Source organism: Mustela nivalis, assembly GCF_964662115.1.
Source record: "Mustela nivalis genome assembly, chromosome: 5".
In the NCBI taxonomy this organism is placed as follows: Eukaryota; Metazoa; Chordata; class Mammalia; order Carnivora; family Mustelidae; genus Mustela; species Mustela nivalis.
In genome coordinates this window covers 67,439,792-67,459,058 of record NC_139024.1, presented here as the reverse complement: position 1 = coordinate 67,459,058, position 19,267 = coordinate 67,439,792, and the positions used below count along the sequence as shown (strand labels likewise).

The 19,267-nt window shown below is 39.2% G+C and overlaps 1 protein-coding gene across 3 annotated transcripts in view; it reads left to right on the top strand.

The window, feature by feature from the left end:
- The window catches only part of LOC309865597 (uncharacterized protein), a 49,016-nt gene that overhangs the window by 16,087 nt on the left and 13,662 nt on the right, over window positions 1–19,267 (top strand). Inside the window, exons 1-2 of one of the 3 annotated variants that reach the window (XM_082732107.1) lie at window positions 331–520; window positions 606–673. The gene's annotated coding sequence lies outside the window, so the exon portion shown is untranslated. Of the gene's footprint in view, window positions 1–330; window positions 674–19,267 lie in introns of those variants that run through there. The other 2 variants (XM_082732106.1, XR_014312191.1) reach the window with 2 other exon arrangements.

Here is a 19,267-nt window from a genome sequence, read left to right as displayed (position 1 = left end):
GAAAATTTGTGCTCATTCTTTTTTCGTGCATTCAAGTATGATTTGAAGTTGATATTTATCTAGCTACTTTTTAAATTCTCATTTTTATTTGGAGCAGTTTGTTAATTTTTCTCCGCTATTTAACCTATTTTGTTAACTTCAGTGAACTGAACTGTTGTTTTCTTTGGGATGTGGAGATTGGTGAAAAGAATTCTGCGCGAGTGTTGGTTGGTTAAATGTCTTTCTTTTCGCAAGGATACTTTGAAGAGCATCAGAGACAAACTTCCTGTAAGCTGTGGATTCTGTTGGAAGAGCGGTGGGGAAATTCTTTGCTTGTGTGTGCAGTTTTGGCCTGCAGGGGGCAGCCAAATGCAGCGAAGCTAAAAGAGCTGGCATACACCGCCCTGTTTTCATGCTACCTGAGTAACCCTAGTTCAGGAAAATGCAGCAAAAGCCAAAGTAAGCACTCCTACCCCATCTGTCACTGCGTGGAAGAGAGCTGAGGCAGCCATATTTAATCAACACTGAAGTCTCCCCCTGGGTGATGTTCGTGCCCTTCTGTAATATTTTATTCTAAGTCATTTCCCAGACAGCATTATTGATTCGTGTCATTATTCTCCCCCAAGCTCCGGGAGCTTGTGCAATGTGATACCAACTGCAGATCTCTTCGTGAACATAACCTCAGAACTGAAAGGTAAGGTGACTGTTGGCCACATTCAGTCTTACCCAGATGGCTATTACCCAGTGTACGGTAGGTATTTTAAACTCTTAAAATCTGACATCCGTTGGTTTTAATGCATTAGCTAGAATAAAAAATTTAAAAAAATAAAAAAGAAGAAAAGAAAGAAGGAAAGAATGAAAAAAGAAGAAAGAAAGAACGAGAGAGAAAGTGGAGTTTGGCACTTGTTTCTTCTTTCTGCTTTTTTACTTTATGACTAGTAGATTTACGCTCACGCTGAGAAGATACTGTACTTTAGGTATTTTGTGTGGGTGGTTTGGATGAGGAACTCCCCTCCCCTGGAAGAGTCATTAAAAATAATAATACATTTGATATTTACCTTGACTAGAGTTCTGAAATTCTTTCCTTTCCCTTCTCTCAGAGGTAAAGGAGAACAATAAACATTTTCTTTCTTTTCTTTTTTTTAATGACAGAGAGTGAATTGTAAGAGGAGGCCCTATTGGTTGAATGGATGAGTGAGGGAAAGAAGAAAGGAAGAGAGAGGAAGTCAGAAAGGAAGAGAGAGGAAGTCGGAAAGGAAGGAAGTAAAGAAAGAAGGAAGGAAGGGGAGGAGGCCAGCAAGTTTCATTATTCCCAGAGGTCTTCTTACTCTCAGGAAATGACTCATTAATCTGTTTTCTCAAAGCCATTTCAATTTTGAGTCCATAAACATCCTTAAAAGTGTGCATAGTTATTTACCTTGTAGACACGGTATTTCAAGGAGTAACAAATGCTCTCCGCATCATCCCTCATCCAGACCCTTACACACATGCCCTTGCATCAAGTTCTGCAAAATACAACCTAGATATTTGCAATTTCAAACCAAGTTTCTGTTTTGTCTTGGGCCCGTGGAGTAATGAAAGTTGAATTGCCCACTCTTTCCTCCTCCTCCTCCAGCAAAGGTTTTCTAATTATTGTATCAAAGTCCACCCCAGTAGTACTAATCCTATGTTGTAGGCACTTCAGGAATCTTTTCGTCTTGTTCAGTTTGCATTTACAATTGGAATTGATGATTGCACAGTAATCATTACCAATCCAGAGTTCTGCTTGTCACTTTCCAAAACCTAAAGCTGTTGTGGTAATAATTTGCCTGAATATCATGAGAGATGATAATCAAGATGATAATCACCATAATACTACTTATTCTTGAACTTCTCTGCTTCAGGCCCTGGATTGGGCCACTCATATCCAGCCTTCCCTGAAGCTCTAAGGAGTAGGTATTCCATACTTTTCATATGTGCTTAAACTGTAGCTCAGAGAGATTAAATAATTATTATTGTTTTAGCTACACCACTCAAGTTACTTCAAGGGAGAAAACTATTTTCTAACGAATAATCTTCTAATAAAGCTTAGATAATTCTAAGAAAAATATTAATGCAAAACACTTGCCTCAGTAGGTATGAAGCATAATAATTAAGAGTCACTCATTACAGGATTGCACTATAATTATACTTATCACAGGACTAATAGGACTGAAAAGAAAATCTAATAATAACCCCAAGTCCAGCTAGGAACTAATTTTACCGAAATGTTCATTGTGCCAGATGCCTGGCTGAGTGTGTGGCGCATTTTTTATCACTTTATCCTTGTGTGGTTTTAGGAGGCATTATTGTCTCCACACTTTAGACAAGGAAGCTGAGGCCTAGATCGATTTAGGAACTTGTCCAAAGTTACAGTTAGTCAGTGTGAACATTAAGTCTTTCTAATTCCAGCACTAAACTGCTTTGCTGCTATGTCCACAGTCTTTCTCATCTCTCCTGGTGTTTAGTACATGATAAAAGTAGCATTTTGGATCAGCCAGTGGAAAAGCAATATATTAGTCAAAAATTGGTGCTGGTCTGACTCTCCAAATTGAGGGAAAAGAAATTAAGTATTTACTTTAATCATACCAAAATAAATTCTAGATGGATCAAATATATAAATATAAAAAATGACTCCATAAACATCCTTTAAAAAGTTAGGATGAATATTTTTCTGTTCTTGGGAAGGCCATTCTATGTGTGACAAGAAAACCAGGAATCATAAAGTAAAGAGGTGGTAACTCTGACTACAAAATATTTCAAACATTTGACAGCAAAAGGTATTTTATGCAGTTTAAAAGGCAAATCGCATACTGGAGAAATATTCATAACATATATACTAGACAAAATATTAATGATTTTGATGTATAAAGAACTCCTTAAGTCAATGAAAACAATCGACATTTCATAGTAAAGTGGGTGAAGTTTATAAATAGGTACTTACAAGAAGAGAAATACAAAGAGGGCGCCTGGGTGGCTCAGTCGGTTAAGGGTCTGCCTTTGGCTCAGGTCATGATCTCAGGGTGCTGGGATCGAGTCCCACAGTCAGCCCCCCTGCTGGCAGGGAAACTGCTTCTCCCTCTCCTCCCTGTTTGTGCTCTCTTTCTCGAATAAATAAATGAAATCTTAAAAAAAGAAATACAAAGTGTCAAAAAATATCAATCAGAGAAAAGCAAATTAAAACAGGAATGAGATAGTATTTTTCACCTATCTTCTTGGAAAACCATTTAACAATGGTTTAGAAAAATGAGTATCTTACGAGATTAAAATTGCCAATAGGATTACTGATTCAAAAATAAAAACATACACTATTTGTCCTAATAATTCTACTTCAAAAAATATTAAGTAGTGAAAATAATTGGACAGTTAAATAAAAATACATGCAGAAGATATTTAGAATGCTGAGGTAGATTTATCGCCACATTACTTATTACAGAGCAAAACTGGAGATAATATAAATGTCTATCATGAAGGCATTTCTGTTAGACATTACAGTATATGGATACAATGGCATAGTGTGAGCCATTAGAAGTAATGCTACAAAGCTATATTTATGATCATGGAAATGTGTTCATGTCATTTAACTTAAAAAATGCAAGCTACAAATCAGCTATGAAAAATCATATGTGAATACTATTTTCTAGAGAGAAGACTAATGGCTATTAGTGGTTTTTAAAAAATGCTTATCATATTAAAGATTTTGTTTGTTTCACAGTGTCCAATGTTTACTACCAGGAAAGCAGCAAAGCTATTTTCCTTTTAGGAAGCTACTGGAAGAATATACGTGGGTTGGAACTGAATAAAGCTGAAATGGAAAGAAGGCAGATTCTGGGACTTTCTTCTTAGGCTTTCTAGGAGTTTTACAGCCTCATTGGAAGATCTATTCTCCTGCTGGGCAACCACGCTGTTCGTTTTTGTTTTGTTTTGTTTTTTTTTTCTTTCTTTCTTTTTTTTCTTTCAGTGCTAACATGTTCAGCTCTGCCATTACTTTGGCTGGTTTATGGCTTTGGCTCGTCATGATTCTTGCTGTTCTGGTGCCATTTCAGCATTTATGTTAAAGTTGGCAGTAAGGCTCTGTGGGTATTTCTCACTTAAAATCACAGAGAAAGGGAGTTTGATTGATCAAGCTGTCTTTTCTTTTCTTAAGTCTAGGCCACGTCAGATATCACTGGCTATCCTTGGGTTATCCTTGGGGCAGGGGCTCTCTTAATATATTTACTGGGTTGATTAGAGTATCTCATGATACCCAGGCCACTAAGATCAGACACTCAAATAGCAGATGGAAGCCAGGCCATTTCCTTACAAGGGCATTTTGGTGGGCAGGCAAGGATTATTGACTTGGCAATTGAAGCTCTCGTATAGAGACTATCCAGCTTACTTCCTATGCCTATGCATTTAATAGTTTAAAGAGTGGTGGGGAAAAAGTCTATCAGAATTTCCACTATGTAATTGGATAACCTAGAAGATCCAGAAAGAAGACTCTGGATCTATAACTATATCTATCTATCTATCTATCTATCTATCTATAACTATATAGTTCTGGATCTAGAACTATATTTTGTAGGGAAATCTGTTTTTCTAGTTAAGAAAATTTTCTTCTTGAAATAATCGAATAACTTTAGCAAATTTGACGTCCGGGTAAAAAGTACCCAAACCATCAGGGAAATACAAATCAAAACCACAATGAGATATCACCTCACACCAGTCAGAATGGCTAAAATCAACAAGTCAGGAAATGACAGATGCTGGCGAGGATGCGGAGAAAGGGGAACCCTCCTACACTGTTGGTGGGAATGCAAGCTGGTGCAGCCACTCTGGAAAACAGCATGGAGGTTCCTCAAAATGTTGAAAATAGAACTGCCCTATGACCCAGCAATTGCACTACTGGGTATTTACCCTAAAGATACAAACGTAGTGATCCAAAGGGGCACGTGCACCTGAATGTTTATAGCAGCAATGTCCACAATAGCCAAACTATGGAAAGAACCTAGATGTCCATCAACAGATGAATGGATCAAGAAGATGTGGTATATATACACAATGGAATACTATGCAGCCATCAAAAGAAATGAAATCTTGCCATTTGCGACAACATGGATGGAACTAGAGCATATCATGCTTAGCGAAATAAGTCAAGCAGAGAAAGACAACTATCATATGTTCTCCCTGATATGAGGAAGTGGTGATGCAACATGGGGGCTTAAGTGGGTAGGAGAAGAATCAATGAAACAAGATGGGATTGGGAGGGAGACAAACCATAAGTGACTCTTAATCTTACAAAACAAACTGAGGGTTGCTGGGGGGAGGGGGTTTGGGAGAAGGGGGGTGGGGTTATGGACATTGGGGAGGGTATGTGCTTTGGTGAGTGCTGTGAAGTGTGTAAACCTGGCGATTCACAGACCTGTACCCCTGGGGATAAAAATACATGTTTATAAAAAAATAAAAAATTAATTTAAAAAAAAAGGAAAAAAAAAAGTACCCAAACCACTGGGCACTCTAGTACATTTTTTTTTTTTTTTTGCTTTTTATTTTTATCTTTAAGAACCATTAAGAAATTCTTCACAGCATGTGTAATGTGATAAATTTTTGCTTCAAGAAATGTAATGTGTAAATCTTTACAAAATTAAAACTCAAAGAAGCTAGAAATAGCATTTAAAATGACAATTTAATCATTTAGCCCAAATTTCTTGATAAAAATTTATAGTAATATTAGTATCTTTATGTTGTACAATTTAAAGTTTGAATTCCTTTCTTTTTTTTTTTTTTTTAAAGATTTTATTTATTTATTTGACCAAGAGAGATCACAAGTAGGCAGAGAGGCAGGCAGAGAGAGAGGAGGAAACAGGCTCCCTGCTGAGCAGAGAGCCCGATGCGGGACTCGATCCCAGGACCCTGAGATCATGACCTGAGCCGAAGGCAGCAACTTAACCCACTGCGCCACCCAGGTGCCCTAAAGTTTGAATTTATTTAAAAAAAGTTTGAATTTCTTATAAATTATAAATAGCAATGATCTGCACTGAGCAATTACTATGATTTACTAAGTGTTGCTAAATGTCTTGTTACAAGTCACAAATCTTACTGATTTATAAACTGAGATAAGAAATTTAAGTAATGACTTTGTCCAAATTCATATATTTAATTATTTGCTTGAACAAAGCAAGCTCAAAGCTTGTGCAGTTATCCAGGGGGCTAATTTGCATGACCAATATCAATAACACTGTGACAATTCCTTAAGCAAATAGAGTAAATATTGATACTACCTTAAGAGACCAGTGTTTTAGGCCAAATTTGAGGATTAGATTCCATAGTATTATTCACTTCCAATTACATTTATAAAAGATTTTAATGCAAGTAAATATAATACTTTTATTTTGTCATCTCATTATTTCAAAACCGTGGTTAAAATTCCCAACATGTCGCGGAGTATGCTAGCATGAGGGGTTGAGATTGAAAGATACAACCCCTAATTTGAAGGAATTTAAAGTTTAGTAGAGGGGACAGACAAATAAATAGCTTAAAGTATGTGCTTTTCTAGAAAAGTGTGCTGGATGTAATGGGAAGCCTGGACATTATTCCTTTTTTCATTCTTGTTGGGAGTCATCCATATTAATATTCTTATGAACATTCGAGTATTTCAATATCCTGGTTTTGAGTGTCTTCTCAGGGTAAAGCCAACACGTCTTTGGAGCTAATAGATAGTCTACACATACACACACAAGCCCTTAGGCATAATTTCTACTGATATGAAACATGACTTTAAATTCTTGCCAAACAATACTTCTGTGGTGTTTTCTGCTTGATGAGAACTGTTGTATTGAGTTCTGACAGCAATAAAGGTGTTTCATCAGTCCATCTCATGAAGTGGTGGTACCCATCTAATGCAACCAACCAAACACTTTATAAAGTTTAATATTCTCATTTCATTTCCAAACACTCACTAAATACAGAAGATATATATATATTTTTTTAACACACCTTGTTGATTTTCTATGTAGGGTAAAAAGTATATGCCTTATTCAAGTAATTGGTATTCAATCACCTACACTCATCTTGTTTAAAATTTCCTCTTTCCTACTTTTTAATATCAACTTATAATCATTTTGTAGTGCCCTGGGTCATCTTGTTTTGTAGATAAAAATCACTTAATACAAAAAGGGGGTGGCAAAAAAGGAAAAAGTGAACTGATATATGACCTAAACATTTCCTTGATGGGCCATGCACAAGACCCAAGGAATTTTCTTGATGATCCGTTTCATTTCCTAGTTATACAACTTAGAAAAAGATAACCTTCCAAAAAAATTTCATTGAGAAAGTACTCTTCTAATATAATTGTGGGATTTCAATTTCAATTAAAGTGGGACTTTACACAGTCTGAAATTAAGAATCAGACTGGAATCTTTCAATCTTGGCTAGGTCCGTAAGCCAGCAAACTCACCCTGAGGGATAGAATAATGGGTAGAATAAAACTCCTAAATCTTCAGAAAATGTGTTACTTCATTTTAAGACAAATATCATGTAGGAAAGGAAAGAGTTATGTCTTTCAAAGATGTAAAACACCATTTGTAGCCAGTTGTTTCAACCCAGCTAATAGAAACACGGTTAGGCTCTAGAAGATGAATAGGTGTTTTTCCAAGACAAAATGCTCGAAGGCTAAATGGTCATTGCTGATATCCATGTTGTGACTCGTATAGTCGTTAAAATATTTCTGATTTGAATGCAGTTCCCTCCCTCCTCCCTCCCTTCCTTCTTTCCTTCCGGTTTTCTCTTTTCCCTCCTCCTCCTCCTTCTTTTGGTTTAATATGAGAGTGGGTGGGTAGATGTATGTTTTCAGTTGTGCCCTATGTCTGCCCATTTTCTGCCCAAATTTCATTTTCAAGCCCATGTACCAACTTGGAAGTTGGTGTCTGAATTAAAATGGTCTCAGTACTGAAGTTTCTTTTTAAAGAGTTAGAGTAGTCCCTATCATCTTTAAGTTTAACTAATTCTTATGTATGTTGATTGGAAGACCCACTAAAGTAGAATAAAAGTATCTTTGACCCTCATGTTCCTCTGAAACACTTTTAAGTGAATTGAGAGAAAACGCAATAATAAATTAAACTACTAGTTTCTTTACAAGGAGTTGAAGCCCTTGGGAGGATCCTTGGTCCATTGTTCTTGGACCCATGGCTTACTCTTCTAGTACTCAGCTTTGATCTTGATTCTTGTAGGCTGTAGTTCCCAGGTTTCCATGATATCTGGCTTCTGGCTGGCTTTGATGAGTGGGAGCCTCTGGTGGGGGATTGGAGGCTGGCAAAAGAGAGAAGAGTAGGTATTTCTTAGCCTGCTCTGGGCCCCTGGTGGTATCTTAGCAATGATTCCCCTGTGGCGCTGGCTTCCACCAGACTTACTTGATCCAGCTCGCTCTTTCTTTCTTTCTTTTTTTAAATTTTTAAAAAGATTTTATTTATTTGACAGAGAGAGATCACAAGTAGGCAGAGAGGCAGGCAGAGAGAGAGAAGGGGAGGCAGGCTCCCTTCTGAGAGAAAGCCCGATGTGGAGCTCCATCCCAGGACCCTGAGATCATGACTTGAGCCGAAGGCAGAAGCTCAACCCACTGAGCCACCCAGGCACCCCAGTTTTTTCTGAACAATAATGGTTTTTCCACTAGCGTCTTTTCCCTTTGTGTATCCAGCCCAGCATGGCAATGACTTCCTTTTTGTAACTATGCTCCTCACTATCACAAGTTTGGTTTCTTAGGTTCTCTAGCACTTGTGTAACCAATTCCCTGCATTGAAATCACTTGTAGTAATTTCTTTTTTCCTGATCAGATCTCTTTTGATTTAACTTATTTTTGTAAGTCATTGCTGAATACATTTTCCAGGAGTTGCATATTTCAGGGGGGGAAATAGGTTTGGTTATACCAACAATATTGGCTGGATGTAGCAAAAGTTAGAAAATAAATCAATTTTTTTCTTCCCTACACGATACCAAACAGCCAGTTTAATGGTATTATTTTTCTTTCATAATTGAGTAATTTTTTGGATTTGTGTTGGTGTAATTTTATACCATAGTTGCTGTCTCCCCTATGGTTACTTAGAGAAAATCTACTCAAAAGCACAAAATTTGGAATTGAATGCCTCTTTGGCTGTCTACAGCTTCCTGGGGACATTTTTGGCTGCAGTCATACCATTGGACATGTTGCATACACAAATAGGTAGTGTTGACTGTCTGAAAAATTTGAAATGGTCAAACTTACTGTGAGCTTAGCTAAGAAAAAGGAGAGAGGAGGAGAAAAGAAGGGAAGAGAAAAAGAAAAAAAAAGCCGGCCTGAAACCCACAGGTGTTGTGAAGCCTGGCTGTCACAAACTGCTACCAGTTCGAGCCTCAATTTAACCTAAAGAGATTTGCAAGAGATCGGATGTGTCCCTGTGAATGAAAGAAGAGTAAACTCACCTCACTTCAACATTAAGGCCTACTTGTTATCACAAAGGACAGAAGTCCTTAACTGGCACTGGTCCAGTTGTTCAGGTTTGGACGCAGGAGCTCCTGGCATCCCCACTGTTTGGGTTCCTTCCATTGTTCTCTCTGCCATCTTGGATGCCCCTGAGGTCACTGTCACATAGAGTTCTAGGCAGTGCCTCCACAAGAGTTGAGCAGAAGAGGCCTTCTCTTCTTTGAGTATCTTTTATTTTTTTAAATTGATTAATTAATTAAATATATTTTATTTATTTATTTGCCAGAGATCACAAGTAGGCAGAGAGGCAGGCAAAGAGAGAGAGAGGAGAAAGCAGGCTCCCCACAGAGCAGAAAGCCCAATGTGGGGCTCGATCCCAGGACCCTGGGATCATGACCTGAGCCAAAGGCAGAGGCTTTAACCCATTGAGCCACCCAGGTACCCCACTTTGAGTCTTTTTAAAGACCCTTTCCCAGAAGTACCCCAGGGGACTCCCTGAGTTAGGACAAATCACTTTGAAATTTGGACATATTTTAGAAGTAATTTTCATTGCTCTCTTTGCTTATAAATCTTAGGGACTAAGGACAGTCTAAAAGTTTCTGATCAAAACCAGAATTTTTAGATGGCATACCAAGGAAAGCATGTCTTTCTTTTTAAACATATTTTAGGGTTGATACATATAAAATAGTTTGGAATTCTTTGCCTCTAGGAAATAGTACTAGTTACTCAGGTTTACTGGGCATTTACTGGATGCCAGGTGCTAGGGAAAACACTTGAATCTCACTGTTCTTTACAACCACTCAAGGAGGTAGTTACTAGTAAGATCCCCCCCATTATATAGATGAGGAATTTGAGATATAGAGAGGTTTAATAATTTTTACACTGTTCCTTTGCTGGCAAACTTGGCAGCTGGGATTGAAACTCAAAAGTTTGAGCAGCAGAATCTCTGACTCCCAAAGCTGCAGGAATGCCAACACACATTTTATCCAGAATTACTCAAACAAAAGTCTTGGGACTTTATGGACTTTGCAGCTGTCTTGAAGCATCTCGATTATTGGAGGTTTTCTTAAAATTTTTTTTTTCTTGATTCTAGCAGTTAAAAAAGTGATGCTCTAAGGATATAGTCACTAATTTTTAATTATAATAAATTATATATCTGTGTGTATATATATATTTATTTCCCTAAATTAGCATCCATTCAAACTGTTTGTTAGCTCAGTTCTTCTCAAACTTTACTGTGCCCCGAGAACCACTTAGGGATTCTGTTACATGCAGATTCTGAGTCAGGACTGTGGGGGGTGGGCGTCGACAAGCTCTCAGATGATGTCCTGCGAGACTGAGGACTGCAGTCTGAATGGAACAGTATTCACTGGCCATGCAGGAGGGCCTAGGTGGCTCAGTCAGTTAAGGAGCTGCCTCCTGATTCCAGCTCAGGGCATGGTCTCAGGGTCCTTGGATCGAGCCCTGCATTGAGCTCCCTGCTCAGCGTGAAGTTTTCTTCAGGATTCTCTCTCCCTGTGCCCCTTCCCCTGCTTGCTTGCTTTCTCTCTCTCTAAAATAAATAAATGTTTTAAAAAGTCTTAAAAAAATAGCTGTTCTTATGGTGATGGTGGCCTGCAATGCTGCAGAGCTGGCTTCGACTGGCATACGAGAGCCTGTTGTTAAATTTTCAGGAATCTTGGGAACCGTTGTCAAGCACAGTCATTACCAACAATTAAATCATGGAAATGTACCATTGCATGAATTGTGAACAAAGGCAATAAATACTCCTATCATAACTTGGTAATTATTTTACTACAACTCTCAATTACTGATGCTCTCGGTGTTTCTTCCTGTGTGTGTTTGTGTATCACTATATGACCATATGACACTACTCATCTCTTCCCATCTCTTTGCTTGGGGATGTCATGTTGACAGCTTGAAATCGATCATCATGGGAATGCTTATACCTTGGAAACTGGAAAGTACTACAATTAGGACTTTTCTCCTCAGAGAGCCTGTTGTTAAAATGCTGACTAGCATACAACTCTGATAAACCGGTGTTGCATTTATACTTTATGTTTACTGACTCCCCTCACCCCCCGAAAAAAAATCTAGTTGTCATTCTAAACATGAAACTAGATTACGTGGAGTTACCTGCCTAATATTACAGACTGGGTAAGAGTGTGGGAGAGGGACTTTGAGTTCCAGTTGGTGAGTTGGCTAGACTATGGTTCCTGAGTGTGAATCTCTGTGTTCTCATTTGGGGAGGGGCAGGCTTTGCACTCACTCTGTACCTGCCCTCTGTGTTGGTTGTTCGTAAGAGAGGGGAATGCAGGAGCCCTGTTAGGCATGTCCAGGCTGTGCAAACACATAGCTTGCTAACATGAAGTGCTAACTCGTTCTCTTGTTTGGTCTCGAGCACCCCCTCGTTGTAGTCATTTGTTCTGCGTGGTCTGGGCACAGTTTCTTATTTTGCCTTTGACAGCTGAGAGCTATTCTTGGACCCCACAACATCTGTTTCAGTAACAATGGTTCCCTGGTCAGAGAAACTAATGAAAAAAGAAGTCCCGAACAAAATGTCGTCTCTCGTGTTTTCCATGTACGGGAAACAAGGTTACCGGCAAAAGAAGGAAAACCTTTGCAGCTGTTTGGAGTTGTTTACAAGACTGTGACAAGCGATGAAAGACCTGAGCTGGATTTAGAGTTTGAGGCTTCAGGAGAGGACACGAGCGAGCCAGCTCTCCTGATGTGGGGTGCTTTGAGAAGGCCGTGCTAATTGGCAAAATTCTCCGGCATGATCAACTGTAGAAATAGCAACATGTAATGGGTCCCCAAACACTCGCTCAGTCCTGCTGGTTCATTCTTCCATCAAATTTTCACTCATCAAGATACAAGTACAAAGTGCTGGTGATTTCCTGGAAGGCTAAATAGCTTTTCCTAACCTGGCAGCAACAAGAGCAGGGATGTTTACATTGAGCTAATGAAATGCAAGTAATGGACAAAACAGAGCAAGATGGGGGACCAGGAGCCTATAAGGCTTCCATCATTTTTTCTTTCAGTTAGCTGCCGAAGTAAGAGAGGATGGCAGAAAACCTCAAAATCTCTCTTTTTCCTTCCTTCTGTATTGATGGGAACATGCTTCCTTACTCTTCTTATAAATGGAGCCTTGATGATGATTGAAAATGCTGTGTGTGTGTATGCTTTTGAGAAGCACAGCTTCTTTGGAAAACTTAGAACATTTAGAAGCAAAGCAATGACTAATGCTAAATCTAGAGTTCTTAAAAACCAGCTGATGCATATTCCTTCTACGAACATGTTGTCTCCTGCAGGGCCTGAGACAGGGCTAGGTCAGGCTGACAATTGTGCGGGCTTTTATTTTAAGCCTCTTAACCCCACACAACAGCTGCAGGAGTGCTGGGACCCCTGGGGAGCACAGCCCACCTGGTTCCCTTCTTTTCCTCCCATCCAGATGATATGTTTAGTTTTTTAGTTGCTAACAAGGCAACTACCCGTTTCCATGGCTGACTGCCTCCATCCTGGATAGTTTTGAAACTGGTTATGCCTTAACCTAGTGGTTGCCTCTCACACTCGTTTTGCGTTTAATGGTGTGAATCAGCGTGACTCTAAAGCAGTGGTGCGTGCAGGTAAAGGGTCTAGACACAGCCCAACTGTACAGGTTGGAATCCTGGCTCTGCCATTCACTGGCTGCAGGATTTGGAAACACACGAATATCTTTAGTCGTTCTTATATGGAACGTCCTCTATGTCAGGCATTCCTGGAGAACAGCACAATAGGGACGCAGGACTTTTCACACCCCCGGGGAGAGTGCTTTCCTCAGTCTCCATTTTTCAGATGGGGACACTGAGGTACAGTGGGGCATGTCGGTTTGCCTGGCTTCCAGACATGTCACCCTATGGCTATATGAGACCTCAGGCAACAAAACAGTAGCATATCTTACCCACCCTCTCATGGTCGTTCTAGTCCTAGAGGGATGTTTCTTTAATACCAAGAGAATAAGCATGGCACAATATCAGAATAAATGACAAACTTGTAAATGGAGTAAGTTCCGTTGTTTTAATCAACCACTGCATTCTTCTCATTTTTCTTATTTTGTAATTTACTGGTAAAAACTTTGGCATGTTCTGGGAAAAATTTTCCACCAGTCCGGACTGGCGTTTAGGAACCACTACCTCACTAACATATCTTGGAAGCATCATTGTTACTGTAATTAGTAATATATAGTATGCAGAGAGGTAATTATTGTATTTTTATCATTATTGGCTCATTCTGCTAAAAAAATAAAAAAGATGAAGGGCAATATCATTCAAACAAAGAAACACAAAACTTACTCTTAATTGGGGAGCAGTAGTGCAGATCGTGTAACTTTGATAATATTTGTGGAAAATTCTAAATTTAGTCATTCCAGAAGACACACATTCATCCCATAAAATTTATCTCCCTTAATTTCTGGCTACCACAGAACATGTCTGTGAGCACACACAACGTATCTGGGATTGTGGATAGTTCTGCTCTGTAGGTGTAAGCCAATCTGTAATGACCCATGTCTGCACACCCCGCCCTGTAGACTAGCCCCGTTGTTAGCCAACCAGAACGCCTCAGAGACTTCTCTGGACATCTGAAAACACTGCCAGGAGAAGAGGCTCTGCCCAGGTATTTCCCTGTCTTCCTAGGAAATACGGCCAGTTGATTGCAGTCCTATCCTGAGGCAGCAGAAATGAGGCAATCTGTTCTTTATCTAATGGATCTTCACTAATGTTTTCCACCAAGAATTACTAAATCCTCTGGACCGTCACAAAATAACAGTTAAGGCTGCTCTCGTTTCCCTGTGTCATTTTTCACAATCTGAAAACATGTCAAGATAGGACAAGATGGTGGAGCTTGGATTTTTCTTTTAAGAATTGACAGGGAGGTGAGAAATACCTCCTGGGCAAACATTCTTTGATAGACCGTTGCGTGTTAAATAAATGGCTTTTTTGTTGTCTCATTTTGAAAGTGTGAGCAATAGAGCAGATTCTTTTTTGTTTTCATTCCTCTATGTTTTTTTTTTTAAAAAATTCACCCTTTTTGAATTTTTTAGATTATGCTTTTATTCACAGAGCCCTTCTAATATATACATTGAAAGGAAATGTGTGGGTTGCTCTTAAGTTCCCACTGTGGACTTTCGGCTGACATTAAAAAAATTCCATTCATGCCTTGAGATTAATAGAAAAATCAGGGCTTTTGAAAATGATTTTATTTCCAAGAAGTTTGCCTGCCAAAATCTAAATATGATTTAGTGTAGATAACTCAGAGTTATGTGTAGAGGGAGTTAGGGTGAAGGGTTTATTGAACTCACGTTTTTGTAGATTAAAACCTTTGGTTTTGTGTGTCGTTGAAATGGGTTGACAAACACCATGGTCAGTAACCATCCCGTTCTTCCCCAATGGTCTGGTACAGGTCACACTTCACATTTTTAGTTCCCATATCGAGGGTATATACAGTTGAACCCTAAGAACATAAGCACTTTTTTAAAGACTAGTATTTTTTTTTTAACTTTGCCCACTTTTCAGTAACACTTTTGTTTCATGTCTTTATACTAACTCAGTGGAGTATATTCATATGAAAAGAAAAAAAGGACACAATCTTTTCTTTCAGCAACATTTTTTCAGTTGTTGGTTTCACTGAGATATGATTCTCTACCATCCTTCTTAATTGGTGCTCAAAACCTGACTCATAGTTTAAGGATACTTTACATCGAGTTGGGGATTTGTTCAGTGGCCTGCTCTGAGATAGAAGGAGGCAATATGATTCTCTACCTTGGAGAACTTGCTTACGTGGAACCAAAATTTATGTCCTTGAGGTTTTGAACTTTGGGTCCTCTAGAGCAATAATCCGTTTTCCATGTGGCAAGCCTATCTGAAGTCGGTGATCACATCCTACTGAAGCCCAATCTTGAGGTTAAAAATTCTCAGATTCTTTAATATAATTTTGAGCAATGTCTCTATTCCTCACTGGAGTTGTCTGTCTTTTGAATTTACTCTCTTGCACGGCATGGCTCCCAGAATTGAGCACAACTCCAAGGAATGTCTGGTCAGAGTAGCACAGGGTAGGCTTCTGTCTCCCTCAGTCAGGGTTGCTGTATCTGTGAAGGAGGCATGAACACCTTTTGGGGAGTGTTGAATTTACCAGTCACTTCAGCCAATGAAGCCTCTAGACATTTTTGTTTTGCTCTAGGCCATATTTCTCCTCTGCCGAGAATAATTTATTTTCTCTCACTTGACTGACTTTGTAGCAAATGAAAATTTGCTACCTTCATCCCTGCATCCTCCAATAGGAATGTGGAAAATGACAGAGCTGAGAACAGAGCCCTGTAAGATGCCCCGGGACCTCCCTCCACAGTGATTGGTTGGTTAGCACCGAGACTTCCCTTGACTAATAATCCACTAAGCTGTAAAGCATTCGAGCCAATCCACCCAGAGTGTTCATGAAATCACTTCCCTTGTTTGTGGGTTACCTCCCTAAGAGAAAAGTGAACTTAACAGGTGCGATTTGGTTCCCTTGAAATACGTTCTGTTTTGTAGTCATTACTCCTGCGTGAAATTCGGGTGTTCATCCTTTCTTAGCCATTTCTAGTGGTTGGGCAGCAACATTTCTTGCTTGCTCTCTTATTGTGTGTCAGCAGGGGCTTGGGTTCATTTACAGACACTTAATGGTGTTTCTGTTATATTAGACTTCAGGTCTTTTTTGGCATTTTCCATTCTCTCTCTTTTAGCTCCAAGATGACTCTTGTTTTTAGAAAGTGGAAGAGTTCTCACCTCTCACCCACATGTCACCATTACCTCAAGAAAATACATAGATTTTTAAAAATAATTCTTTCTTTTTTTCTTTCTTTTTTTTTTTACTAGCTAAAATCCCTTCCTAAACACAGAGACATTCAATACTATTCTTCCCACATTTTCAAAACAAGGCTTTGCAAATTTATTATCTGTCCTGCTAAAAGTCTTTCTTCCATGTTTCATGTATTCATTGTTAAAGCTGACCGTTTTGGGAGCTCCTTGGATGGGACTCTTCTTAGCTACACATTTCTTTTTGTCCTAATTTTAGCTTCTGGGGCTCAGGCTGGGATAATGACAGTGTTATCTCAGAAATGTTTGAAGTCTTTCTTCCTAACTTCCTTCTAGACCCACCCACTCTGTGCTCTTCCAGGGTCTAGGATCGCATCTGTACCCCCTGGCTCCCAGGTTCCCGTCATTGTCACATTGCTCATGAATCTCTTGGTCCACAGTTGATCCACAGGAGTGGTGTTCCTGCTCGGTTCCTAACATTTGAGGCCTGGGAGTCATGCTTAGGGTGCAGAAGTGTGCTCCTGTGAAAACACAAGGAATGAGGCTATCATAGAATTCCCTTTGCTTTCCAGGTCATTGAGGTTCTACTTTTTATATTTCCACCTTGCTTTTTGAATGGTATAATTTGGTAGGGGCCAGGGAACACTAAACAAGGAACCAAATGACTGTTTTCTTGACATAGAGCAGCCATAAACTTGCTATGTGACACAGGACAAAATCTTGGCCTCAAGGGACCTTTTCTCCCTCCATCTTCAGGAGTTTGGCAAGATTATGTCCCCTCACCAATCCTACAACTTTAAAAATGGAGCCTTAAGACGATCTCTTGTATGAAGGATCCAGGACAACATCGGTTCCAGTGACAGCCCATGTTGAGGGATCTTATTACTGGAGTTTTGGGGTTCTAAAGTTCTGTACATCTTACTTTAGTTGTTCTCGGTAGGGAAAAAATTTAATCAAGGAGAGTAGTGCAAAAAAAGAGCTAGCATTGATGGAACAATTTTCACAAACACAAGATAGTACCTTAGGGCATGTTCATATTCCCTTCTCAGAAATTTTTGACACCAGGCATGTTTCAAATTGAGAAATGATATGATCCTTGGGGAGCTTCAAAACCGAACATTTCTGAGGCAGCACTGACATTCACACAAGGTGAGATGAGACTAATGACATTGATATTTCGGAGGCAAAACGTGAATATCCATATAAAGTGAGATAAAGACCATTATTAGTTAAGATCAGGTTGTCATCCACGTTTATAAAAAAAAAAATTATTAAAATAAATTGTGGCATTGGTAGTAGAAATCAATACTGGTCTTACTTACTGGTTTTTGTTTTTACCAGAACAGAAGATGGGAAATTTGGTAGGACATGTATCTACTTGATTTTATGAGATTCAGCCAAAGCCTTCAAAAGAAGTACATACAGATGACACCCACTGAATTGAATTGACTACATTTGTGCTTCTATTATATGCTAAACAAATTCTTCTATTCAGTAGGTATGTACTGAAGTTATACTGGGTGCCAATTCCTGAACTGGATAAATGGGGATATAAGAATGAATATGTAAGTTAAGCATTAACTCTTGATTTCAGCTCAGATCATGATCTCAGGGTTGTGAGATCCAGCTCTGCAGTGGGTTCTGTGCTCAGTGTGGAGCCTGCTTAAAGATTCTTTCTCTCTGGGGCGCCTGGGTGGCTCCGTGGGTTAAGCCTCTGTCTTCGGCTCAGGTCATGATCTCAGGGTCCTGGTATTGAGCCCCGCATCGGGCTCTCTGCTCAGCAGAGAGCCTGTTTCCCTTCCTCTCTCTCTCTCTGCCTGCTTCTCTGTGATCTCTATCTGTCAAATAAATAAATAAAATCTTAAAAAAAAAAAAGATTCTTTCTCTCTCATTCCCTCTGTCCCTCTGCATGCATGTGTGTGTGCTCTCTCTCTCTCAAAAAAAGAAAAGAAAGGATATATTATTTATTTATAACTGTTCTTATTGAACCCACAAGTCAAGAAAGGAAGAGAGGCATTATGCAAACATTTGCATATTATCAGAAAGACTTAGTCCAGTCTTATGGTTCGAAGAATTCCCTTCAAACAGGTATTTAGACTAAAACCTGAAGGATGAGGTGGCACCAGCCAAATGAGGAGGGTGGGGGAGAAACAACCTTCCAGGAAGTGGCCATATGTGATGGCACAGGTGGGAGAAACCCATTCAGTGAGCCCCCCAAATCTAGTAAGTTTGGAGCAAAGAGGAAGATGACGGGCAGTTAGAGAGGTGAGTTAGGGGTCAGATTGTAGAGGACCATGTAAACCAGTTTAAGAGTTTAGAACCATCGGTTACTATGTCAAGTCTTGTCTGTAAACAACCATGGACCATGTATTCTAGAGCTCATCATAATGTTTGGCATGTGGTTAAATATATATTTATAAAAGGAAGCAGGGGACAGGAATGAATTTAAGAATGAATGACTAAATATAAGCATGAGAGAAAACCTGAGCATGAGACATGGTGTTAATCATTTTTAAGAACGGGGAGATGGTTTCTCAGCTAAGGGTTCAGAATCTGGGTTTTTAAATAAAGCTAGAACATAGTCTTTGACTTCAGGCAAGTAGTTTTGTCCTCAAAACCCTCCAAAATGTGATAGTTCATCTATCATCTCTAGCTCTGAAATTCAATAAATCTATAAAAAGAACTTCTAAATGAGTGTGGGGCAGATTTCTATCATTCAGAACACAATTGGCTGCAAATTGCAGTGTGATTCTTGTGGATACCACATCATGAGGAGAGAATCATGGGAAGTGTCTGTTTTCAGGAAGGTATATGGCCACATACATCATCCAAACTTTTTGAATCATCTTTGATTGAATATTCATCCTACTCCTAACAATATAGTTGGAAGAGCTGTTTTTCCTCAAATTTATATTCAGTAACGCCCTCGACATTTCTCAAATTGCTAGTGTCAGTTAGGACAAGAACAAAACAAGAATGTTAAAAATACATTGTGTATCTATGCCATGGC